General features: G+C 38.6%; 1 long non-coding RNA gene across 2 annotated transcripts; it reads left to right on the forward strand.

Annotated features, from left to right (window-relative positions):
* Positions 1–1,301: 1,301 nt before the first annotated feature.
* On the forward strand, positions 1,302–25,300 carry LOC141381301 (uncharacterized). 2 transcript variants are annotated; one of them, XR_012401249.1, is made up of 5 exons: positions 1,302–1,825; positions 9,289–9,353; positions 9,554–9,677; positions 10,191–10,414; positions 22,429–24,166. It is a non-coding gene; the product is annotated as an uncharacterized lncRNA (long non-coding RNA). The 2 variants fall into 2 exon arrangements; XR_012401250.1 differs by lacking the exon at positions 9,554–9,677 and having other exon boundaries at positions 1,457–1,825; positions 22,429–25,300.
* Positions 25,301–26,818: the final 1,518 nt, after the last annotated feature.

Genomic DNA, 26,818 nt, shown 5'->3' on the forward strand with positions numbered 1-26,818 from the left:
ATGATTGGATGTTGTAGTCCATAAATGGCAGATTTGTAGTCTGTAGCTGTAGTTGTAGCTGGTGATCATAACATTTACAATGAATTAATGCACAACAAGTGTTTAGTTTGCCAATCTGATCTGAAGAAAAAACAAACTTGTCTAAAAGTTAAAAATTTTTCTTCACTGGCCAGTTATTTTTTAATGGACACTGTTCTTTTTTAAGAGCTTTCTACAAGTTTCAGTACCCACTAATATATGGTTTGATGTGCTGAAAATGAGACAGCGTGAAGCTCCTGATACTTTGGGACCTTTAACATTACTTAAAGTGAAGTTTCAGTCTGCAGGAAAAGTCTGAAGCTTCGAAACAAATGAGCGGCCTTTGTGAGAGCTCTCAGTGTTTCAGTGTGATTGAGTTGTTCTCTCTGCCGGAGGATTCGGAGCAGTCACAGTTCACCAGAAAGAGACTCCTTCCTCTCACACAAACCCGGAGATAAATGAGAGACCTGTTGGAGAGCAAATTAGAAAAGAAGACAGTCTGGACCACTGCAGCCAAAGGCAGAGATAAGGAGAGAGGAATTCAAAGAGACGGCGAATGAGATAAAGTCGAAAAACAACACAACAACTAATTTGCCTTTGCAGAGAAATACAAATTCATAGAGGCCAATCTCTGGGGCATCCGAATTCATCCCGTATTCCTTTTGCATTTCTGCTGCTGCATAATAATGCAGGCGTAGCGAATACAGCTGTCCCCCAAGCCGTCACATAAATCTTTATTATGTCTATGGACTCAAAGTGTCAATTCGCCACGCACACCCCATACATAATACATCAAAATGTACATTAAAAGACAAGTACTTTACAAGCTCTGCTGGAATTTTCAACCATAACGGCCGTATTACCAAGAAGCTACATCAGGGTTGTGCTTACATGGCACATATCTGACACTCCGTTCCCAGAATGAAAGGTGTGTTTCCCACCATTATTCCTCCGATGCATCATGCTAAAGATTGTTTCCTAGCCGAACCAACAAAACACAGCTCAAGGGGCCGGAAAGGTAATAGGTGGTGACTCCTCGTCCAGAAATGCCTCGCGCACAAATTCATTAATATGTAAATTGGGGCGAGGCCACAATCACGACGCCTTACTGATCTTGTTATTAAATTAATTTCCTCCAAACAAGCTGCTGGCGCTGCTGAGCGAGTCAATGGAGATTCCTCTCGTCTGTGAATTTCAATGAGCCCTATCAATTTTGCATTCATCACAGCTAGCCGGTGTCACGGGGAGAACCGGGAGAACGGCACTGCGGTCTCCAGGCTGTCACCACATCCCAAACATACACACACACACTGCAGTCTTCAGCGCTCACATCCTTATTCGTCGCCGCGGTGGGCCATGCGAGACCCCCCGAGGCCCTGTTACCCATCTCTGTCAGTCACTCACAAATTCCACTCACGTCTCAGTCTCACCCACTCCCAGACAGTTACTTATTTTCATCACTTCGTTGAGGGATGCTGCAGCTCTGTCTCTGAGAGCCCATTTCCCAGGCTTTTTACCTCCAATAGAGTGATAAAAGGCTGTCAGAAGGGATTCTGCGCCATGTAGAGGAAGATCAAATACCATTTAGAGCCACAGGTCTGCTAGTGGAACTGGATGCCGGACTTTGTAATTAGTCTCCCTGCATGGTTGGTTAGCAGCATATGTTGGGTTAGGGATGCTGGAAGTTTCACACACCGCCCAGTCTGTTCATTGACTGCTTGATGTAATAATGCACACTCCAAATGGCAAGCGTTTTCTTCACATGGCTTGAGGACTGCTCATATTCTACTTCCACTTGTGGATAAAGGTAGGCTTTTAATTTGTATTCGTATCTGAAAGGTCTGCCACACACATAAACGTTGCACACTGAGTCTGATGTGCAATTCAGAGTTGATTCAAGCAGTTAAGCTCTGTTCTATCTTTTCTTCAAAAAATGGACAGAAAAGAGAGTTCACCTCTTTCTCAAAAAGCTCACTCACTTTCCTTTGGCTTAGTTCCTGATTTATCAGCAGATATATTTTTATGCAGGTTTTATGCAGTGGATGCCCTTTCATCCAGCTTTCATCCAGAACCCAGAACTTAGAGTACACTTCTCTCTCACACACACACACACACTCAATTAGCCACCTTAATTCATCTAGTACTCAGATAAATTAGATGTGACCACTAAGAATGCGCGAGTGAAGGAATGTGACCACACGCAATGCTGCAGTGTTGCGCGGTACTGCACAAAATGGTCTAACACAAGAAAGACATGACCAGCAAGGGGGCAGTTATGTAACAAAATGAACATACTGAACTGATATAGCAGCGCACACACAGAGAACTGCAAAGGATTACAAAAATCGGATTCAATAAACTCTAAATAAACTTAAATAAAACAAACAAAAGCTATAACAAATTAGTCATATATATTAACAAAGCGAGCATATCCCATATTTTACATTTTTGTACAGAGAGGTCATGTTTTGATCTTTGATTGGTCTCATGAAATCACGGGATGCAATTGTGCAGGTCAGAGTTCACCAAGGTTGAACTTTGCAACAAAGCGAACTGCGAAACTTAAACATGAACTTACGTTTCCAGTCTCTCCCATTCGCATGCGTATGAATGGAAGTCAATGGGGCAAAAAGTGCAGTGTGACCATAACTTTACACTTATGTGCATTCCTGAGCATTTTTGTGTTTTTGCCCTGTTGTGTTTCTGATCTTGGACTGTTTCCTAGTTTTTGACTGTTTGGTGCCTGCCTCGACCCGGATTTCAAATTACTCTTTGAGGATTACCCGTGACATACTGTAGTTGTTTGCTCCTGTGTTGACCCCTTGCCTGTATGGCCATTCTTCCACAAAGCTGCATTTGGAACTTCCACCCCGTTGTATGCTCTTGTACGTTACAACGTGAATGTAATTAACACAACATGAGGATTTTGGAATTTATTAAATTTATCAAACATGTAACAGATACAATGAGCAGGGCATTTGAAAACAATTTAATTATGGTAAAGTCTGGGATTAGAGAAGGTTCCTGAGCTGGAACTCAAACACAGGTTGCCCGAAGCATAACAACTCTCCATGTAAAAGCCCTGCCTGTGAGGTTTACGGCTTCAGCAAACAAACATGTTTCAAAATAATGATTGTCAAAGGTACAGGTGACCCTCAGGCGCTCCCGGGTGTTGTGTGTATTGTGAATTAAGCCTCATCACCGGATATCAAAGTCTTGTCATCAGCATTAGAGCAACATAATCTCATTACGCAAGTTGCCTGGAAACAAATATACTTATTATGCAGAGCCATTTGTGTTTTGTTCCTGAACTTTATGCTTACAGCACTCTGGCTCTGTTTAGACATTAAAGCAAATCAGGTGGACTGTTTATTTAGGGGGCATTTTTACCCTGAAGTATAAATGTTCATTAAGATAATGAGAGAAATGAAAAAAAACCTTCCTGCATTCCTTCTTATATGCAATCTTACAATCCTTAAAAATGCAACGGGAGTGGATTTGTTTGTGAGTGATCTACTGGTAATGTGTGAATTAAAGATCATACACATCAGATAATTTTCATAATGTCTAATGCAGCAATTTTTCTGCGACTATACATTGAGATGTGAATACAATTTCATAAGATGACTTGAATGCTTTATTTTGAAAGAAACCGTTATTTTAGATTCACTGTGAGGACTTTGTAAGCAAGTGAATCATGCATAAAAAAATAAAGAAGAAGGAAGAAAATTGCCAGCATAAACAAATATAATAGAGCAAAGATTAAAGTGAAGTAAACGTTGCTTCATGGTTTTCCATAGTCAAACATCATTCAGGTGCAGAAACAGAATAATTAAAAGTAACTGTACAGGCAGAGTTGTCTTGCTCATCCTCCTCACAAGTTTATTTCTTAAAGTAGAGAGCCTTTCAAAGGCATTTGCAAATTGATCCAATCCAGAAATCATTGTTCATAATGCATGAACTCAGGCTCATTCTATGTACACCTGTAAACATTTCTGAACAGTGCGAAATATGTCACAGGAAAAATGTTTTTTTTTTTTGTTTTTTTTTGCAGTTTTTGCAGAGTCGCTGTGTATGATTTTTCAAATCTCATATTTCTCTCGTGAGTGCCATTCTTGCCTGCAGTTCTCACATAAATCCAACAGAGGCCACTGTCGACTGACTGACTGAGTGACCATTTGACCAATAATCCCACCCAGCAGCTTCCCTAAACCCAACCAACAGTGTTTTCAAAAGCACCAATTGACCTGATTACTCCCTTTCCCTAACCCAACCGACAGTGTTTTCAAAAGCAATGCAAAGAAAAATAGCCCTGATTTTTTACCATGTTTTCAGATATTATCACATTCTCAACCTGTTATTTACTTGTTTATTCATTCATTTATTTATTTATTTTTGTTATTTGTTTTTGTTTTGCCTGCTTTCTGAAACCATTTTCCACCAGACTTAAACCCTGTCGTTGTGGTCAACTCCTCTCTGCGTCTCAAGTACTGTACACCGACGTACGTGGTGAGCTACTGAGCAAACTGGTAACCAGTGGTGTGAAGTAACAAATTACTAATACTCTAACTACTGTAACTGAGTAGTTTTTCTCAGGAATTGTAATCCACTAAGTAGTTTTAAAGGGGAAATGAAGCACTCAGTCAGGTTTACCTTATTATTTACATTGGATTCCACTTTAATGAAAATATATTAAACAAACTCGATTAATGTAACCATTTAGCAGAAAACAGCATGTTTTGCTATAGATTTTAGACCTAGGGTACAGCCATCTTGGAATGTCGCTGTGTCTGCGTCATGGGGTTGGTTAAGTTTCGTCCGCTGAACACAAACAATTAAAGAAAAAGAGACTGTAAAGCCTAATGTAACCCAAAGCGTAGAGTTGTGGATGTGCAGCCGCTGCAAACACAAGTATCAGATGTGTGTATAGTGTAAAATTATATATTTATTCTATATTCTATATATTTATTGTTTGCCCCTTTTAATTTCTGATCATTTGATGCACTTTGTTTCACTCTTTGTTTCGCACTTTGTTTATTACGCTGCCTGACTGCCTGTGTCTGCCTGGGTTGCCACCATGATTGTAACGGACTGAACTTAGAGACTGCACAGCCTAATTTAATCCAATGCACAAAGTTGTGGACATGCATCACAGAGCTGCTGCAAATACACGCATTTAAGTGTCTTCAGTTGTGTGTTTTTCCTTTGTTATTACTGTTTGTTTGATGCGCTGTGGTCCTCTCATGCTGCTCCAGCACTGCCTGACGAGGGGATTTACATTCAGACTAATGCAACAATTAAGATCATACATAACTTCACACCTAACTAAGTCACGTCTGAGTGGGTTATATCAAGACATATTCCCTTATCAAGTCAATCAACTCGTTCTCTCAACATGTATGAAGGATAAAACCTGCCATAAGAAACACCGTGCCGAACTCAGTTTGGTTTGAACATGAGCTGAGGTGAGGGGGTGTAGAAGTGAAAGTACACTTTAAAAATGTGTACTTTTACTTTCCCTTGAGTACATTTTTAGCGCAGTATTGGTACTTTTACTCCACTATTTTCCTTCAACCTGCAGTTGTCTTTTTTCTTGTCTATGGGATTAGAAACATTAGTCCTGTGATACCTAACCAATAAAATTGCACATAGAAGGTAAATTGCATCATAACGAAATATCTCAAGACATGGTCAATTTATAACTGGAGTTTGGAAGCATTAAAAGTGTCCAAGAAGATGTTCAAAATCTTTACACACATTGACCCAGAGACCGTTTAGATGCATGTCACTGAAGATAAGATGGCGGCTGTTTACTGCATGATGACTGAAATGGCCTTAAACAACCAGCAGGTACAGGATGTCAACATGAGGTCAGATTGACGTTGTACCCCAAAGTCATTGGGACGTTGCATTTTGTTTGTAAATGAAAATCTGGGTGACGTCTGAACCCAACTTCAGGCCGACATCAATATCCAACTTCCAACCTAAAATCAACCAAATATTAACGTCTAATAATGTTACAGCTTGACGTGTGGACGTTACTACTATGTCGTCTATCAGATGTTGGATTTTGGTTGCCATACCTGACAAATAACTGTCAGTATTGATGTCAATATGACTTAAGTTTATGACTTGACTTTAGATTTTGGTCGCTTTCCAACACAACCTAAAATTAACCTAATATCAATGTCATTTGACATTGTACATCATTTGACTAAATAACATTGTCCTTAGACGCTAGCTAGACCTTGAATTTTGGTCACCTGATCTAAATTGGTCATAATTTAAATTTAACCTAATATTAACGTCTTATGATGCTGTGTGCTTGCTGGGCAATAACTAAATGCACTACAGAATGTTACATTTTGCACACATCCAAAAATTTCATGTAAATGCATCAGCTTTTTACAGCATAATACTCACTACAAACAACTCAATTACTTTTAAAAGGGCTACTTTTCACTCATACTTTGAGTAATATTCACTACAGATCCTTTTACTCTATTTGCACTAAATTTTGAGGCAAGTAATGGTACTTTTACTCAAGTAGGACTTTTCAGTACTCTTTCCACCACTGCTGAAAACAACAGAAAAGTCGTCAAGTTAAGCGTTCTGCCAGTAACACGAAAAGAAACAGCCATCAGTGACATCATACCACCCTGTATTGTTCATTTTAAAGATAAAATGCTATATGGACAGACGAACCTGGACTGTGTATTTGTTGGACATTCTCTCAATGGAACTCTCAACTTTCTGTATACATGGTCCTAATGTAAAAACTGTCAGTATATGGCATTAAGCTTTTGATGTTGTGTCATTCTTTTTTAAGTCTTTATAGAATTTCTTTATAAAATTATTTGATTTGTTTATTTATTTATTAATAAATAAATAATTGTTATTTTACATTTTTTATTAATCTTTTGAATTCTACCAGAGGTGGGATGGGCAGGAGAGGGCTTTAAATTTGCTCTTGTTTATTTATTTATTTATTTATTTATTTATTTATTTATTTATTTATTTTATTTTTTATATTGTTTCCGGAAAAACTCAATAAACAGTTGTTAACAACAACAATAACAACAACAAAAATATATAAAATGCTGCTATACGTTCCTCTGGCTACATAATTTGCACTCTCCAGAAATGTATACAGAGGTACATTTTCACAATGAGCCTCTGTTGGCCATTTTTGAACTGATATTGTGATGTTTAGAATTTTTGTCCATACTATAATAATAGAGTCTAGAATCCACTTTGAACACTATCAAAGTAGTGATTAAAAGAGAATGAATGCTGTCAATAGGGACTAAAATGTAAAATAAGGTATAGATAGACATTCTTTACAGATAAATTATTACACAAATGTATCTTTGTAAATGTTTTGTACATTTTATTCTGAGGTTATACTGATTTCAATAGTTTGAACAACATCCTTTTTTTCTAAATATCTTCATTTGTGTTTTATAAAGGTCATAATGGTTTGGAAGGGATATGAAACAGTAATTTCTTTCAGAGCCTATTATGTACAGCGGAAATTGTTTCTTTTGATTATTTTCCTTTTTTAGGCCAACTGTTAATGCCCACTAAAGCAATGACCCAGCATAAGTGCCAGTGAACCAGCTGCAATAGCAATGCATCATCAGTACTACTGGGTTTAAGTGCCCCTATTATACCATAAAAAACATTTAGAAGGTTTTCTACAAAAGTCTTACATACATTTAAAGTCTAAAAATGCTTACATTTTCTCACAATACACATTGACTAACTTCTCATTTCTTTCTAAACTCCTCCCTTCTGAAAGTTTACAGAGCTCTGATTGGTCAGATGGCCTAGTTTGTTATGATTGGATAACCATTTACAGCAGGGGACAAAAAACTTTACATGTTCTGCACTTTGATCTAGACTTTAGCACAGTGCATCAATGGTAAAAATTTGAAAAAGCATAATAGGGCCACTTTAAGTCAGTTAAATAATATTCAATAGCACTCTACTATTAAAATATTTATAAGCTAAGCTGTTAAGATTTTAATATTTCCCAAAATGGAATAAGCATTGTTCTACAATGGCTGCATGCTAATCTTTACTGTCTTCTTTTACACTGTAAGAAGCTATTAGTTTGCTTCAATTAAAAAAGTGAACAAATTTATTTTAAAGTGTTTAGTTGACTTTAAAAAAATAAGGGTTAAACTTTAATATAATGGCCCATTAGTTAATGTAAGTAAATAAATTATGTGCACAATCAAGTCAACTTAAGTCAATCAAGTTAACTCACTTTCAACCCAGATTCATAATGGATACCTACCCCTGTAAACATTTCTAGAGAGTGTGAAAAGTCCCAGGAGCTATGTTTTTTGCAGTTTTTGTTTTCACAAATCCACCAGCGGTCGCTGTGTACACTTTTTGAGATCTCAAGTTTCCCTCTAGAGTGACATTCGCGGCTGCCGTTCTCGTGTAAATCCACCAGAGAGCGCTGACTGACCGACTGACCAACCGATCCCCTCACACACTCCCTTACCTAAACCTTACAAATATTATTTTTCAAAAGAAAGTGTTTTCAGAAAAGTTGCCTGATTTTAACATGTTTTCAGATCTTACCATGTTCTCACCCTGTTATTTACTTGTTTGTTTTGTTTTTGCCTTTTGTTTTTGTCTTACCCGCTTTCTGGAACCGTTCTTCACTGGACTCAAACCCTGTCATTGTGGTCAATTCTGCCTCCTAAAGGCTGATTTATACTTCTGCGTCAAACGCCGGCATATGTTACGGCGCTGACGCATAGTCCTTCGCCGTGGCCATCGGCGTCACTGACGTGCACCTCTCAAAAAATGTAACTACACGTCGCAACGACGCGTAGCGCAAGCTCTGTGATTGGTCGGCTTGGTAGCGCTGACGAGTCTGGGCGGGACCGAGAGCCGTGCGAATGGCGCGTGCGATTGTTTACAAGTGTGGAGTCCCGTCAAGGAGCTCCGGATGGATAGTTTTGTTTTGTGTTTACCTCATAGTTAAAGTTGTTGCACGTCCGCCGGTTCCTGCCTCAAAATGAGCGAGTTTACCCCCTTGTACATCCTGGAAGTGTTCAGGAAACGCAAAAAAGCAGCGAAGAAACTCGACACAGAGAAAAAAATTTACACTACACTGCCAACTAGCATTTCGGAAGTGTTAATGCAGACCAACAGAGACAGCGCGCAGAAGTATAAATGCATAGCCACGCGCATTGCATGCGCCGTGGGTTACGCCGGTCACCTGACGCAGAAGTATAAATCAGGCTTAAGTCCATCAGCGTAAGTGGTGAGCGACAGTGAAATCTGGTAACAGAGGAAAAGCTGTCCACACGAAAGTAAGTGGTCAGCTTGTACTGTGAAAACAAACAGAAACCGTCATCGGCATCATACCTCCCCGTAGCGTTTGTTTGAAAGATAAAATGCAGCCATACATATCTCTGGCTACATAATTCGAGCTCTCCAAAAATGTATATGGTGGTATCATGTATTCACAATGAGCCTATGTTGCTTTCTTTTTACTCACTTTTTTTTCAAGAGTTCACACTTAGATGATGATTGTTAAATAAAGCATGTTTGGCATGCTGTCCCGGAGTCTCAGAAGATCCTCGAGCCCAGGGCTTCCTCCCGTTTCAATGGGAGAAAGGGGAGTCTGAGCTCAGGTAGGTCTCGAGAGCTCACCTGCATTCATTCATTCGTTAATTTTCCTTCGGCTTAAGCTGTGGTCACACTTGACTTTTCTCCCCATAGACTTCCATTCATACGCACGCGAATGCGTCAGACCGGAAACGTAGGGTCATGCGTCAAATTTCGCAGGTTGCTGTGGTGCAAAGTTCAAGCTTGATGAAATCTGACCTGCACCATCACTTGACTGCGTGAGATCATTGAGGATCAAAATAGATCTCTGTGGACAGACATTTACAACATGGAGCAATCGCTTGCTTTTTTAAATGTCTAATAAGCTTGTTTAATCCCGCCCTTTTTCGCATCGCCGCATGACAGAATATTGTATTTTCAAACTCTAATGCGACCGCAGCTTTAATCTTTTGTTTTTAGGGGTTGCCACAGTAGAATAAACCCCTAACTATTCCAGCAAATGTTTTACACAGCAGATTCTGTCCTTATCCTCGCTCTAATATATTACGGCCAATTTAGTCTGTTCACTTCACTTATAGCGCATGTCTTTGGACTGTGGGGGAAACTGGAGCACCCGGAGGAAACAGGGAGAACATGCAGACTCCACACAGAAATGCCAACTGGCCCAGCTGGGGCTTGAACCAGCAACCTTCATGCTGTAAGTCAACAGTGCTGACAACTAAGACAACTGCCGCCTCACCCTGAATTATGCTAGGAAAAAGTAGTCAAGATGGATGGATTCTTCAAGATGAAGATAACTAAGGTAAGGAAATCCTCTTGTTTATGTGTGTTTTGGATTCGTCTGATTGGTAAATAATATGATAGCTAATGTGGGACCAGCCATGGTCAATCATAAACACGTACTCCTCCCGAAATTAGTTTAGAAATAAACTTCACAAAGTAAAGTCAACTTGATGCTTTTAAGGCACAGGTTTAAAATAAAGTCCACTTTTACACTTTTAAACCACTTTTTAGAGTGTTCTGCGAGTGCTATGGAGCTTGAAAGTGGCCACATCCGTATATGTGACATTAGGAGATTTTTGTGTCACGTATGTGTGACATGGCCATTGCTCTGCTTCCCGTGTTTGCCTTCAGGTGACCTTGGACAAGCAGTTGGTCTGGGACAGTTGAAGCACAGTTTGCAATCGTTAGAGCAATTACAACAAAAACACCAGGCCACAGGGAGCAATTACACACTCACTGTTTACTCGCCCATGCTAGAGGCCAACAGGATCGAGGGACTGCTGAGAGGTAGAACGGAGGAGAGGAGATGAAATCCAGCGAAAGGGCAATGAAAGAACAAAGGCGATAGGGCACAGGAAGAGAATAGAGAGGGCAGACAAGACGAGTGAGGGAAAACATTTTGCTGGGGGGCAGAAAACTTAGGGGAAATTCACTGGAGAGGATCTGATGTCTGGAGGAAACAAGATACTCACGTTTGGTCCCACTGAAAAGCCAGATTAAAAGGCACTTTACGCTGTACGTTGTAACCCAATTATTCCCAGGTTATTTCCATGAAAGAGAAGCAGAAGCCCATGTATAAATTACACTCTCAGAAAAAAAGTACAAAGCGATAACTAGGGTAGAATTACTGATATTATAGTAGATTTCACTTCACTGAAATGACTTCTGAAAGGCCAACAATACAACTTTTATTCTTGTGCAAATGAGTTGGTAATAAATTACTTGAAGGGGCTGTTCGTAAAACCATTATAATCATGACATGACATGACATATGTCATGAATATTTAGGAGATTTTCTACAATGTATTTAACATTTCAGAATTTTTCCTGGAAAAAAAACAAAACAAAAAAAACATTTACACCTCCGTTCTAAAATACCGGTAAATGCTAAACAACTTTGATGAAAATATATGAAGAAACACTTTTGCATGCCGAGATGTACATAATATGTGTTAGTGCTGGTGCTCACTAAAGCACTTCTTCACGTGCACATGCGTCAAGCAACTGAACTACAGCTTGAAGGTAAACAAACATCGGTTTATTATAAGCATTTTAAGATGAACATAGAGCAGAGATCAACATAGAAGGAACATAGAAATGTTATCTGACTAACATCTAGCAGCTAAATGATTAGTTACAGTACACCACTGCCATTAAGTATCATTTGCTTAGTTATGTCGTTTTTAAATGCAAAGGACACGTTTGTTTGAGATGTCATTGTTATGGAAACGTGAAATAACCAAATACACCATGACCTGTCTTTGTCATTGTTGTGACAACTTGACATTATCAAGACATCATAAAGTGGCATAAATCTGTCAAAAACATGATTGTCATGAGGCCATTATAATTGGGTTATTGAATGTTTTAACAGCATTATTCATTATGTCATGATCTCAAATTTAAGGGTAAAAAATGTATTTGTCATTAAAATTTCACTTAATGTCATTAAATAATAGTGATGTTTGTAAAGACCAATTTATTTTGTTTGCAGAAAAATATTCACGACACAATTATAATACCCTCATGACCAGTGTTGGGGAAAGTTACTTTTGAAAAGTACTGCATTGCATTATTTTGAGTTACTCCTCCAATTACTTTCATGGAAAGTAATACGTTATATTACTTTTAAGTTGCTTTTGCATTACTTTTCCTTACTTGGCTGAAGTTTGATTTCTTTCAGAATTTGCATGGTGTTTTTTCACCTTTTTTATAGAGAAACTCTGAATTTAACAACCACCTATATAAGTACACCTTCATTTTCCTTTAAACAAAATGTAGGAAAAATTATATTCTGAGTACGTTCTGAGCCCAGAACTATACATGCTGTATAAAGATTAATGAAAGCATGTAATGCCTTTTGTATGTTTTGTGTTATTAGTAAGTAAATTCAATGTCCATTGAGATAAAGACCGCAATTAAGCCTAAGAGTACTAGCATGAAATAATTTATTAAGGCAAAAAAAAACTGTTTTAAACCTTTAAAATGCTTAATAACAAAATGAATAGTTGTTTCTGTATCTGGTGATGCAGTGGCGCAGTAGGTAGTGCTGTCGCCTCACCCAGTTTCGGCTGGGTCAGTTGGGTCACTTCTGTGTGGAGTTTTCATGTTCTTCCTCCGTTCGCGTGGGTTTCCTCCGGGTGCTCCGGTTTTCCGCACAGTCCAGGACATGCAGTACCATTGACTGCAAAATATATGGAAGTAGTATCCATGATGTCACCCTTAGATTTCTGAAGAGCACAAATGAAGCTAAAAGAATACCAAACAAGGGCAAAGAGGCAGAGAGTGAGCAGAGCTACAGACACCTGCTGGCATTTTGCTTGGACCTGGCAGACAGAATTTACTTTGGGAGAAGCGTTTAATATGTTAATACCTGCGACTCGTTTGTGTTCTGACCACATGTACTTGGCTGTACATTATATCCATAAAGTGTTTAGACTTTTAAAAACACTGCTGTAATACACAGAGACACTAAACATTGTTCTTATGACGTTTTTCAACAGGAGGAAAACACGAAATACGTCCAAACACTTCAGATATAGTCTGTGTTAGTAAATGCAAGACTATTGATGAAATCCATACATATTACTGTATGACAACGCTTCAGATGACTGTTCTAGAGCCTACAGCTAATCAAACTGTCAGATTCTGGAGGGCATTACAGCTCTAAAGAACATTATAAATGATAAATGACCTTAAATAAAACAAATAATTTATAGAGATGGTATATAAGTATATAATTTCACTCACCAGAAAAACAGAGGCCACGTGAATGATTCGTGAGCACAATTAAGTGCACACAGCATGCCACATCATCTGATAATTGTAGGAAATAATCCCAAAAGGCAATTGACAACATTAACAACACAAAAATATGATGTATATGCTCAGTTCATTGGCTATTTAGCCGTAATCAGCTGAGGTGACAAGACAGCGAGATCTAACTGTCACTCATGTGGCCACGCCCTTAATTATGCAGACTTAATATAACTTAATAAAAACGGAATGGATAAGTTTCACCCCCCTCTCTGTTGTCATGAAGGGTAATCATGGCTATATGCACCAAAACCATCGTTTGTACCAGGCTGTGAGCATGTTTTGATCAGCTATAAAAATGGCCAATTTCCCATTGCAGTATGAAATGACCTGGGCTGTGTCCGAAAGCGCCTACTACTCAGTAGAGACTGCATTTGAATTTAAACGTACTACTCGGCTGTTAGAAAATTACGTTCTATACAGTATGAATGTGAAAAGTATGAATGTAATTCGGACATGCTACATTCACCATTTTGTCATGGTCACGTGACCTACCTGCGTCAATTGCGTCGCTTTAGTCCCATTCATGAATTCGCTCGAGGGGCATCATGGGATAGCGCAGCATGCATGGGATGCGCACTCTAGAATCTCCTCCGGAAGTAGTAAGTCATCCGGGTACTTCTCGCATACTGATTTTCGAATTCTATGAATTCGGACACACTACTCGGCTCGCATACTGATTTTAGCGTACTATATAGTATGGAAGTATGCGGTTTCGGACGCAGCCCCGGACTTCCTGGAGCCAGCCCCCTCAAGGCAGTTTTAGTTACTTACGTATTGGCTTCCCGAGGGAGAGTGGGAGATTGCCGCTTGTGCGGTACAGGTGAATTGGGTAAGCTGAAAATTGTCATTAGTTGAGTGTGAATGGGTGTGTACGGATGTTGCCCAAATATGGATTGCAGCTGGAAGGGCATCTGCTGCGTTAAACGTGCTGGATAAGTTGGCGGTTCATTCCACTGTGGCGACCCTGGATTAATAAAGGGAATAAGCCGCAAAGAAAATGAATTAATAAATGTTTCTGTTTCTCACTGTCTGTAGTGATGACGGGCGATTCGCGAATGAATCATTTGTTTTTAACGGGATCTTCTAAGTGAACCGGTCAAACCAGTTCATTAAATTGAAAAGAGTGTTAATGAAACAGTTCACGTCTTCAGTACTAACAAACAGGACTAACAAACCCTTCCAGCTGCAACCCATCACTGGGAAACACCCATACACTCTCATTCCCACACATACACTATGAACAATTTAGCTTACCCAATTTACCTATACCTCATGTCTTAGGACTTGTGGGGGAAACCGGAGCACCTGAATGAAATCCATGCAAACATGGGGAGAACATGCAAACTCCACATCGAAATGGCAATTTTATCAAGTTCCACTATAAAAAGCAGATCCAAGCACATATGGCAGGAAACAAAATAACAGAAGCAGGTGTTACACAATGTTTAATATTATATTAGAAAAATTAAGCTGCAGCCAACAATACAGTTACAGCTAACTATTATTAAACTTGTAAAAATGATTTGACTCCAGCCAAAAAAGCAACTCAAACTATTAACATAATAAATAAATAAATTCAACAATCATAGAACTTGATTCTGACAGGGAGCTGAGACACAAAGAGAAACATAAATATGGGGGTGATGTTGACATCTAGAAATCTGTTTATTATAATATTTATATAGAAATTTGTAATATGAACAAATAAATATGGTTATTTAAGTCAAATAAAAGTTGTTATTATTGAAAACATTTTAAATAGTCCATAACATTCTAGATAGCGCTGGTACGTACTAACAATAGCACCAACTGCCCCTCTACACAACTGAGGCCAGAGTTCAACACACTCAATCAGCGCTTCAATAGCCTTGTTCGACTAAGTGTTAACAATTTGTCCACTACTACTGACAGCCATGTTAATTGCACATCTTTCCCTCTCCTACTAATCTGAACATTCCATTTTAATGCAATTGAAACTCTTGTATAATAAGACTCTTGCACTACCCTGTGATTAATAAATAAAGACATGAGATAATTAAGAACAAGAGTCCAATCAATCATAAAACAATAAATTCATTAATAAATCCAATGGTAAATGTAATAAAAGAATACAACTTTCACTCCAGCTTGCTATTTTTGCTATAAAGAAATAGTTCACCCAAAAATATAAATTTTGCCATCATTTAATCACCATTCACTTCTCACAAACCTGTTTGAGGTCCTGCTTTCTTTTTCTTGAACACAAAATGTGGTGTTTTGAAAAAGGGTGACCATTGATTTCTATACACTATATGACAAAGGTCTTGTCTCCTACCCAAGATTTAGGAACAACAAATATAACTTGACTTCAGGTTGATCGTTTGGTATCAGAAGTAAGTTTTTATGAAAGGCACAGGCCTCTAGATTATGATTATTTTACCAAAATGAAATATGATCAAGCCTTGTTTTTTTATTTATTTAATTAGGACAGTAAGGTCTGACTTTACTTAGACAAAAGTCTTGTCACTGAAATAATGTATAGTATAAAATATAAAGTCATGGTGCAGTGGGAAAAGTCATATTGTGTATGACTCCCATGAGCTTGAAGGACTGCATCCATACATCTCTGCTATGACTCAATAGCTTATTATATTTATCTGGATTGGCAAAGAAAGCATTCTTGCAGGACTCCCAGAGTTTATCAAGATTTGGATTCATCTTCAATGCCTTCTCCTTCATCTTACACCAGACACACTCAATGATGTTCATGTCTGATGACTGGGCTGGCCAAACCTGGAGCACCATGACCTTTTTTTAGGAACTTTGGTGTGGAGGCTAAAGAATGAAAAGGAGCACGATCCTGCTGATGAATTTGCCCTTTCTTTGGTTTTGAACCACCTGAGAGTGAGTAAATAATCAGAGTTTACTCTACTGTAAATATTGTAACGTGCTTATAAACCATAAGTTCATAACCAGGCACTAAGAGGGAAAAGTTTTCCAGTAACGACGAATTTACAAATTGCAAATCTTACATTAATCTACTGCACTCCATTATGTCGTGCTCTGTTAAAGTGACACAATGGCTTAAAAGTCACATTTTCAGGCTGGTCTGCCTCAGTGGTCTAAAAACACTTGTCAATGTCAAAATGATTTAAAAGACCAATTACACTTGAAGAAGGCAGAGGGTTTACGGTTCGCAGAAATGGAACAGAAATCCAGTCAAAGCATTAGTTTTAATGTTAAAAAAGCATGAGGTAAGACTAAAGTAGCAAGCCCTTCATTTACGAAGGTCGTTTTACTATAGTACTATAATAACAGTGATATCCAGTAATACAACTACCCAACTTCAAATTGCATTGTTTGGATTTGAAACTGTAATCATAGGCATAGGTAACACTGTGGTGCATTATGTAGCACAATCGCCTCGGTGCAGGAAGGTCGCTGGTTTGAGCCTCAGCTGGTTTAGTTTGCATTTCTGTGTGGAGTTTGCATGTCTTGGTTTCCTCCGGGTGCTCCGGTTTCCCTCGCAGTCCAAAGACATGTGGTATAGGTGAATTGGATGAGCTAATTTGTCTGTAGTGTATGTGTTTGAATGAGAGTGTATGGATGTTTCCCAGTGATGGGTTGCAGCTGGAAGGGCATCCACTGCGTAAAATTATCGTCACCTTAGAATTATAAGGTTCTATCCAACATTTTTGTTAAAATTGAGGTATTGACATATTAAATGACAACTTATTTACAATGTGTTATGCTTTTATATGTTGTTTACATTTTAAGAGTTTTTATTTAAAAACAAATGTTATGCACATACTGTTTGCTATATGGAATGCAAAAACTTTGAAGCGCAATATCTCAAAATCATTCAGAACGCAGATAGAACCTTATAATTCCAAGGTGACGATATGCTGGATAAGTTAGTACCTGATAAGACGTGTTAGTACGTGATTTGTGTAATTCCTAACTGAATATGACAAGACAAGAACCCTTTCACATTTCCAAAATAGTATATTAAATACAAGTGAATGTGTGCAAGTAGTTAAAACTATACTACACCTAGAATTTCTTATATCATTCTATTTCTTTACTAGTAACTTACATAGTTGAAAGATGTGATTACGTCCTTGGTGAGAACACAAGAAAACAGTGCTGATAAAGGCACTTCAATGTCTCACTATCGCAGTAATACCATTAAAGTCTTAAGGTTTATTCCCAACAGGAAAGCCAGTTAGTTGCCAATTTTCATCTTCATCTTGTTCATTGCCTTTTTTATAGTGCTTTAACAGTGTAGATTGTGTCAAAGCAGCTTGACATAGATTGATGAACCAGAATTAAAAGCCTAAGTCATATTTTAAATAGTGGAACATTCCAGAAAATCAGTAGAGGTATAATGCCGGTGTGAATCATAGTTAAAATAAAACTGATTCAGATGAGATTGGTATAAATGTCACAGTTGAAGTTTAGTTTAATTGAGTTCAGTTTGCAGTTCAGTGCTGTTTGCTTTCACACATCGATGAGAACTGAAATTGTAAACCATGCATATGCCAAAATCAGCCTGGTGGACAATGAAAGCCATGCAACTGTGGAGAAATAATGTATGTAATCCAGTTCCAAATTAACAATACAAGTTATATTCTTTGGTTTTTAAAAATGTAATTTCATTCAAAACTCTAAACAGTCCAGGTATGAGAGACATTAAACCTGAGCATTGGTAGATTCTATAGTGATGCAAACAAGGTCTCAACAACGATGCCTTTGTCTTTAAGGAAACCATTGAGGCCAAAGAAAATCTTTTGTTGATTAGATTTGGGTGGGTGAAACTTGTATCTGGATGGGTTCTTTCACCTATCTATATTACTTGTAGTAAACTTACAACATATAAATTATGTTTGGTTAAGGCAGCCAAATATGGACCAGCTTCCGGTTAGGAGAATCAGGAGAGCAGAAGGCTTGAAATTTAGATATTTATTTTCTCCAATATATGTACCCGCTTATGTCTGTAGTATGAATAATGGTCAACAAAGAAAGGAGGAAATATAGAAACAATTACAAATTATTATTAGTAACTGAAATTAAATTCCATTAGCATTGACTGACACAATACACTGCACCGATAGCATTTATCATCAAATAAGGATATTTAACTTAAATAAATTAAACAGTACTATCTGTACTCAGGGCGAAGCAGTGGCGCAGTAGGTAGTGCTGTTGCTTCACAGCAAGAAGGTCGCTGGTTCAAGCCTTGGCTCAGTTGGCGTTTCTGTGTTGAGTTTGCATGTTCTCCCTGCGTTTAAGTGGGTTTTCTCCGGGTGCTCCGGTTTCCCCCACAGTCCAAAGACATGCGGTACCCATGAATTGGGTAGGCCTAATTGTTCGTAGTGTATGAGTACGTGTAAATGTGAGTGTGGATGTCTCCCAGAGATGGGTTGTGGCTGGAAGGGCATCCGCTGCGTAAAAACTTGCTGGATAAGTTGGCATTTCATTCCACTGTAGCGACCCCGGATTAATAAAGGGACTAAGCCGACAAGAAAATGAATGAATGAATCTGTACTCAGTGTGACAGTATAGCTAACAATAAAAATTGAAGTAATATTTGGTTGGATACGTAAACACAACAAATCAGCCATCTATAATGATTACTTACAGCACTGGCATAATGAGGATTCAGCAGAATTTTCGCTCTGATTGCGACCGCAAATAACCAATTAGGTGAAATACTACGGGTAATATAAACATCAGAAAGAGCAACGGCATGTATGTTGTGTAATTATTAAACATCTCATGGTTCCAACTTACTTGTATTACAGTATATGAACACATTACAGACATAACATCAGCATATGCATTCAAAGAACATAGAATCACCAAGCGGCGACACTCTAGTGTGATTTGGGAAAGAGCCACCAGATTGCATGGCGGCCATTTTGGAATGAAAATTCCAATAGAACAGCTGCATATTATAAGTCTGTAAAATAAACTGTTAAAAGTGCTGATAATTGTGATAGTAAGTGTTGTATTGTCGTCTTTCAGGTTGTATCTCAGCTTTAATGTGCTTTTTAAATAAATAAATAAAAAACAAAGCAGCTGCTTGACAGATCCATTCATTCATTTTCTTGTCGGCTTAGTCCCTTTGTTAATCCGGGGTCGCCACAGCGGAATGAACCACCAACTTATCCAGCATTGTCGCCAAAGTACTGTTACAATTCAAAGCTCACATCTTGCCAAGTACAGATAAAATTCCCACATGTGTACTTGCTATGCCCCTTTGGCCTAGGATGCTTCGAGAGGTGACTTGTGCGAACTTGCGAAGCTCAGGTATCCCAGAATGCATTGCAGCTAAACCAGCAAACGCTAATGGATGAGGAGAAAACCCGCAAAGTTTTAAAAATACTCCTTTACTGTGTCACAAAATAAAAGTTTAATTCAGGCGTGAATGTAGTTTTTTTAAATTCAAATCGGCAGTTTATTCACAAAGATAGCGCGTCTTTGGTGATGTGCCTCAGCTTATGCGGACTTTGACCCCCAGCCTGCCAGCGCAAGCTTCGTCATCCCCTCCCCCGCCAAGAGCAGCTTTACTTTGGCCAGTCCATCACGGATGTACCGCTGGATCTCATTCATCACTCCATTGTAGTTAAAACATGATATTTAATACATCTTGTGTATATTTAACGGACAGTTTTTGGTCTTTTAAATCTATTATTTGTTCTCAGGTGTATTATTTTGGCAGTATTATTTTGTTACCTTTTATAATTGTCTTTATTTTATTTTGTCGTGTTTACGCAGTTGCTTGACGTTATATATATTTTTTATTGTGTATGTCTTGTACTTTACACTTGTATAATGTTCATTGTAGTTTATTAAATCTAATAATCAAAGACAAGAGTCTGTGTATAATAACCCATTTCACTTCACATTTATAGTGATTTATATTTACATGTTCTTAAAACAAAAATGTAGATTTGTTATATCAATATAATATTAATTACAGGGCCGTGCTTTATATAATTCAATAATTGTATTGTTAATGTGCCGTGAGATCGATGAATCCATGGTGAGGTAAGTGACGTTATAAAGTACACTGCTGTTCCATTTGAAAAAGTACCCCACTTGTGTCCTCGCAACCTCGGGAGTTCATTCTTCCAAGTCTGAACTAGGCAAGTCTGAACTGTGCGTTGTTGGTATTGAGAAACCGCCATGGAGAACAGGTCCCACCAACAATTGTCCTCTTATAAACATGAAACAAACTTTAGTTCCTAGCTCTTTAGATAGGATTTTAGTTTTTTAGATAGGACTCTTGTAGACTCTAAGACACTTAGGCCCCGTTTACACTAGTGCGTTTTTGTTGTAAAACGGCGTTTTAGACCAAAAACGATCCACGTCCACACTAGCGTTTCAACTAGCGTTTCTGAACATATCTCAGTCCACACTACGCCGCCAAAAACGTATAAAGCGTGACCATTCGCACACTCTGGGCATGCGCGTTCTAGTATAAACAGAAAGCATGTGTCACGCTCGGCATTTGGTTATTGTTAGTCAACAAACGCCGGTTGAACATTGAACGCAATGGCAAAGAATGCAAGAGGTATTTTTGTGGACAGACGATCAGGGTGAGTCTTTACTAAACGTAACAAATGAATAACTACACAATGGCGCCTGAAACAGACAATAGTGCAAACAACGCTCCCATTTCTGTGTCCATGTTGTTGTTTACAGTAAAGGCTGGTCTGCTGTCTTCCGGTAGCCATGTGTTATAGTCATGTGATCGGGGCTTGACAAATAAGGATACGCAATGATACAAAAGCCCTAATCAGGTAACGAATCTCAGCAGCCCGCCTCTGTTTTCAGATGTCTCCGTTTTCCCTCATCCACACTGAGATGGAGCAGCAGCATTTTAGAATGAAAACGGCCTCTCCAGCGATTTCAAAACGCTCCGTTTTCGGCGCTTGAAAACTCTGGCGTAGTGTGGATGGATGGCGTAACCATAGCAAAACTTATGAAAAATGCATTAGTGTAAACGGGCCTTAGTTAGGCTCAAAGAGACCCTTGTAAACTCATGCAGACTCTGATAGACGTCTTGAAGATGACTGCAGAACAACCAACACGTAAAGAATTCTGCTAGAAAGAGTCTTCTTATTTGGGTTCTGAAATGGCCTACACAACCGTCATCTGTGCTGGCCTATGAACCGCCACTGACAAACTTATTTTGGAGTAATGACGGACTGTTCACATATCGCAAATAGAGTGTGAAGTGGTTGTGAAATATTTATACACATTTCAGTTATAACAGTAGACTAGTTAACAGCTAAACACCACAACACATTTGGTCACACTTTATTGTGATGGTTTGTTTGTTAAATTTAAGTTACATTGCATCTACATGCCAACTAATTCTCATTAGATTATAAGTAGACTGTTAAGTTGGGGTTAGAGTTGGGGTTAGAGTTGACATGTCCTTGCAAAGTTTCTTATAGTCAGTTAAGTGTGAGTTGAAGGAGCAGTTATCAATAGATATTATGCAGACAGTTTGCTAATATTCAAATGGACAATCAAAATAAATTGTTACCCATGTTTTTCTATTATCCACAAATGAAACTTGTATCAGAGCTAGAGCATAGTCTGGAGTTGTCTAGTTGGACGCCACTGGTGCACAACTCAATCTATCAAACAATTTAAAAGGTGCAGGGACTACTGTAAATGTGCTAAAACAAGGTCTGATCATATTCAAACTGTACCAGAGTTCAGCTTGACCACTATTTGTCGAGAGTATAAATTGCTGTATTCACACCTCCCCATATCTGCACCAGATGGGGACACAAGCTTGAGTTCGAGTTCAATTCAATCGACCAATATAGACCGGCGTAAAAACTCCCATACAAAACAAATGTGGGAAAACTGTTAGAATGTAATGGTGTCCGTACCACTATAGTTCATTTTATCTCATACTATCCAGTGCTTTTTTCCAGATAGGTTTCAATCAGACCTCACTGTTTTCATGCTCTTTCCTATCTGTCATCACAGATACTGTCCTGACCAGACCTATGGTTTTCTGCTGGAAGATGCAGAGGTGGACGAGGTCGGCTCTCTCACTGGTGACAGAAGATGTACAACCGCTCAATCTAATTTCTGAAAGGACACAAGACTTTCTGCTGCAATCACAGGCTTTAAATCCATCTCTCCGTCCTGACCTTTCCTGTACCGCACTGAAGGAGAAGAGGGGGGCGATGGAGGGGATTAGCAATAGCCTGGAAAAGCTTCATTTTCCAGTTTCAGCATTTGAAACAACTGAATATGCCACTGTACCTCCTTGAGAATGTAGTAGAACCTCAGAATGCTATTTCCATGAATACAGAAGTGCTCCCACTGAGCACATAAACTCTGAGAAACTTCCCCCAAAAAGCATTTCAATCAACATCACGAATGGCTCTTTAATTATTCATTAACGTTCATTGGCAACTCGGCTAGAGTTACTGTGGACACCTGCGGCAGAGAAGCTCCTGTCCGATTCCTGATTGGGGTGTGTGGATAGAGAAATGGGGAAGGAAAGAGAGAGTAAGAGGACTCTGTAAAACGAAGACTCATTCTGGAGGGCAGAGACCCTTAGTGGCCATACATCAGCTTGGAACAAAATAAAAGATTTAGCATTCTGTCCTACTTACCATCAAACATCCTGGCATTCCCTTGTTATTTTAACAGCTCCCGGTTCAATTTTTAATGCAGGCATATGCTTATGCTAAAACCTCACCCTGCTGCTTTCCCTCACTCTCAAGTTCCTCATCGTCCCTTCAAAGACAACAACATTCCCATCAATCCAACAGAACTGAGATTTAAAAAAAAGGATTTGGGGACACAAGACATGCAAATATAATGAAGTGACATGACTACAAAAAACACTTCTTGTCGTGAAGGTTAAAATATTAATAAAACAGCAGCAGACTTCAATTTTGTGTTATTTTAGGTTCCTCAAACAGTTCAGGGTGATGCAAGTAAAGCCAAGGCCATGGGTTTGATTTCTCAGAAATAGATAAAATGTTTACCTACAGGTCTCTCAGAGTAACAGTGCTTGTCAAATGGATGAATTTAAATGTATGAGGGACTCTTGACATAAGAAGAAGAGAAACTCTCCCAAAAGGTGAAATGCTTTGATGTGATGAAAGCTCTGGCACTCAGATTGATTCATACCTCACATTTCTAAAGGAAACATTTTTAGAAATTTGACAGTAGATGGAAGAATCACCATGAACCCATTTTAACACTGTAATAAGATGAATTCCGGTTAGAAAATGGAATATTCAACTAAAAAAAAAATATAAATAAATAAAAATAACATTTCATATTATTAGTTTTGCAGTTTTCATTTTGCGGGATTTTTCTCAGAATTCTGTAATTATCCCACATTCATGTCTTTCAAAACCTGTACGACGTTTGTAATTCTGTGATAAGCAAAGTTAAATAATTTGAAGATCATTTTCACTGAAATATACTCTGGTATTTTACAAAATGGTCATACCAAAACACATTAATTCATGCATGACTAATGCACAGTTAGCCATGAGTCTTAAACAACTAAATCAACCATTAATGATTACCACATATTGTAGCAACCAATATAGAGTCTGATTAACAGATTAAGTAACAGCTTGTTGTAATGAATTAAATGTGTCATCATTTATATTTCCAACTTAGCATTAACCAATTATGTGAACAAATGCATTAATTGTCATAACGGTAATTACAATAAAGGTGTCTAACGCATATCAACTTTCAGTTCCTTCTTTAATCATTATCTAATGATTTAAAAAGATATCATTATCATCACTTTAAGTAGTAAGTAGTCATTTTTTACATCATTGCTGCCATTTTGTATCAGTGTCTAAAACGGACATGCAGTACATTTACAAAACAGTAAACTCTAAGTTGGTGGTTCCGCTGTGGCAACCCCAGATTAATAAAGGGACTAAGCTGAAAAGAAAATTAATGAATTAATGATATTTAAAGCTTATTGATGAGATCCAAGCCCTGTGAAGAGATGATGCCAACCATAGAGATTCTCAAAGACCAACACATACAAAGAAATGATGCCAACCATAGAGGACTTCTAAAAGTCTCCATAATCCTGGACCAGACCGTATCCTGAGCAAATGATGGAGGAGTGGGGAGCATGAGATTGATTCCTGAAAGAGCCAGTGACGAGTCTTCACATTGATCCCGTGGGCCAGCCTGCTCACCCGTCTGTGACCAACTCACACCTGTAGTTTCTCCACCTTGGACGTCCAGTGTTGTCCAGCCTCCGGCGTCAGACTGCAGCTTCACACAAGAAATTTAGCTAGAGAAGAAATGGTTGTGCCCAACTGAGCCTGGTTTCTCTCAAGGTTTTTTTTTTTCCTTAACGTTTGTCAATTGGTGAAGTTTGTTCCTCGACACTGCCGCCACTTGCTTGCTTGGTTTGGGACTTCAGGAGTTGCAAATTGATGGATTTGCTCTTCAGTTTTTGGACTTTCAGCAGTGAAAATTAAACCACACCGAACTGAACTAAACTGAACTTAAACTCTGAAATCTGGACTGACAGAGTTCAATTTCAATTTACCAGAACTTCTACAGTATGTTAACATTAGCCAACATTAACAAAAAACAAATGGTAAACTGACTTTTTGACATACTCCAAATGCATTTATTTGTTTCTTTATTGGATATATTGTACCTCAACTAACTTGATACTGAGGCAAAATGTGATCATTTGGAACGAGACCATGTTTTAATTGGTCAGAATGATGTGGCCGTTATTTGATTGGTTTAAAAATTAAATTATTCTAAATCCATACATTTATTAGTATGATACTGAAGACAAAGGGATTTGCAATAGTGCATTAAAGCCTTGTCCATTTAAACCCCTGACGAATGTGCTATTTTTTAATGTACAGCTGTCAGACTATACGCAATTGATTATTTAAGTTTTCTTTTTAATCAAATTCACATAATGAACTACTATATTCAATCCAGGCTCATTCTGAAAATGTACCCTTATATACATTTCTGGAGCATGCCAAATACATCCCAGGAGGTACTTTTTTGCAGCCTTTGTTTTCACAAATACACCAGAGGCTGCTGTGTATTCTTTTTGAGATCTCAAATTTCTTTTGCGAGTGTCATTCAGGTCTGTTGTTCTCACATAATTCACCAGAGGCCACTGTTGACTGGCTGACTGACCAATTGACTGACCAACCCTCCTCCTTCCAAACCCAACCTATTGTGTTTTCAAGAGTACCGATTGTTCAGCCCTTATACATCCCTAAACCCAACCGATAGTGTTTTAAAAAGCAATCCAGAAAAAGAAAAGCCCCCGTGGCAGCCTGATTTTTTACCACATTTTCAGATTTGACCACATTACCACGTTACCACACACGAAAGTGAAGAACGGGGAGGGGGGATGGAAGAGGAGGTGGAGGTGTTGAGGACAAAATTGAAGAGCAGGAAGAAGGAAGGGGTGAGTGCAGACAAAAGTTAAAAGCCAGGGGAGGCAAAGGGGGTCGTGGCTTTTAATTAAATCTTTGGAGACCCCCAAAATGCATGGGCCCTTTGAATCGTCCTTACTTCCCCCACTTACTGGTGCCACTGGTGTCTGTCAATATAATCAAATTGGAAAAAATCACATATATTTCAGTATATTAGCTCTGACGTATGTGACTCTAATGAATCGCAAACCACTCTACTCTGTGCACCACGCAGTTATTTTTACGGTTGCACTTAGGAAAATGTGCCACGTTAATGCTGATTTCTCATTTTACTTTTGACAAAGATTGAGAACGAAGCTGTTGCATGCGATTCACCCCACAAGCTTTTTGGCAGAGAGCAGAAAAAAGCCATTTGTGCCAATGAAAACAGAACAAAATGGAGGCAAGCGTGACAATCAAAGTAGCAAAATATAGAGAGACAGAGAGAAAAAACATCCCATCAGTTTGCCGCCAAATGCAGGGCGAAGGATGGCTAGGAGGATGAAGAGGAAGTGATGAGCGGCCCGGAGGAGAAAAGCGCCTGATGAAATGATTGCAGGATAGAGAAAATACAAGAAGGAGGAGATGGATGCTAGAAGCACGTATCTGTGGGGCCAGCAAGCTCGGTAATCATCGCACCCCTCATTTCCTGCAATTCAACACCTATATTGTCTCCATCAGGAACACTGCACACGCAAAAAAACAAACAGCAACACTCTCAACGCAAGAATATGAACCTGATTACCTATTGTGCAGTGTTTATAATTGCAAAAGAGAGAAAAAAAAAAACAGTACACACTATAAAACCTCAGCTCTAGCCTTTCCGAACAACATTAGCCTGGTGAAGAGAGACGCCACCGAAAAAAAGCCAGCTGAAGAGTGGGAGGAAACAGAGGCGGCCTGCAGTTTCTATGGAGATT

The sequence above is a fragment of the Danio rerio genome, chromosome 3, assembly GCF_049306965.1.
Source record: "Danio rerio strain Tuebingen ecotype United States chromosome 3, GRCz12tu, whole genome shotgun sequence".
NCBI classification, from domain to species: Eukaryota; Metazoa; Chordata; class Actinopteri; order Cypriniformes; family Danionidae; genus Danio; species Danio rerio.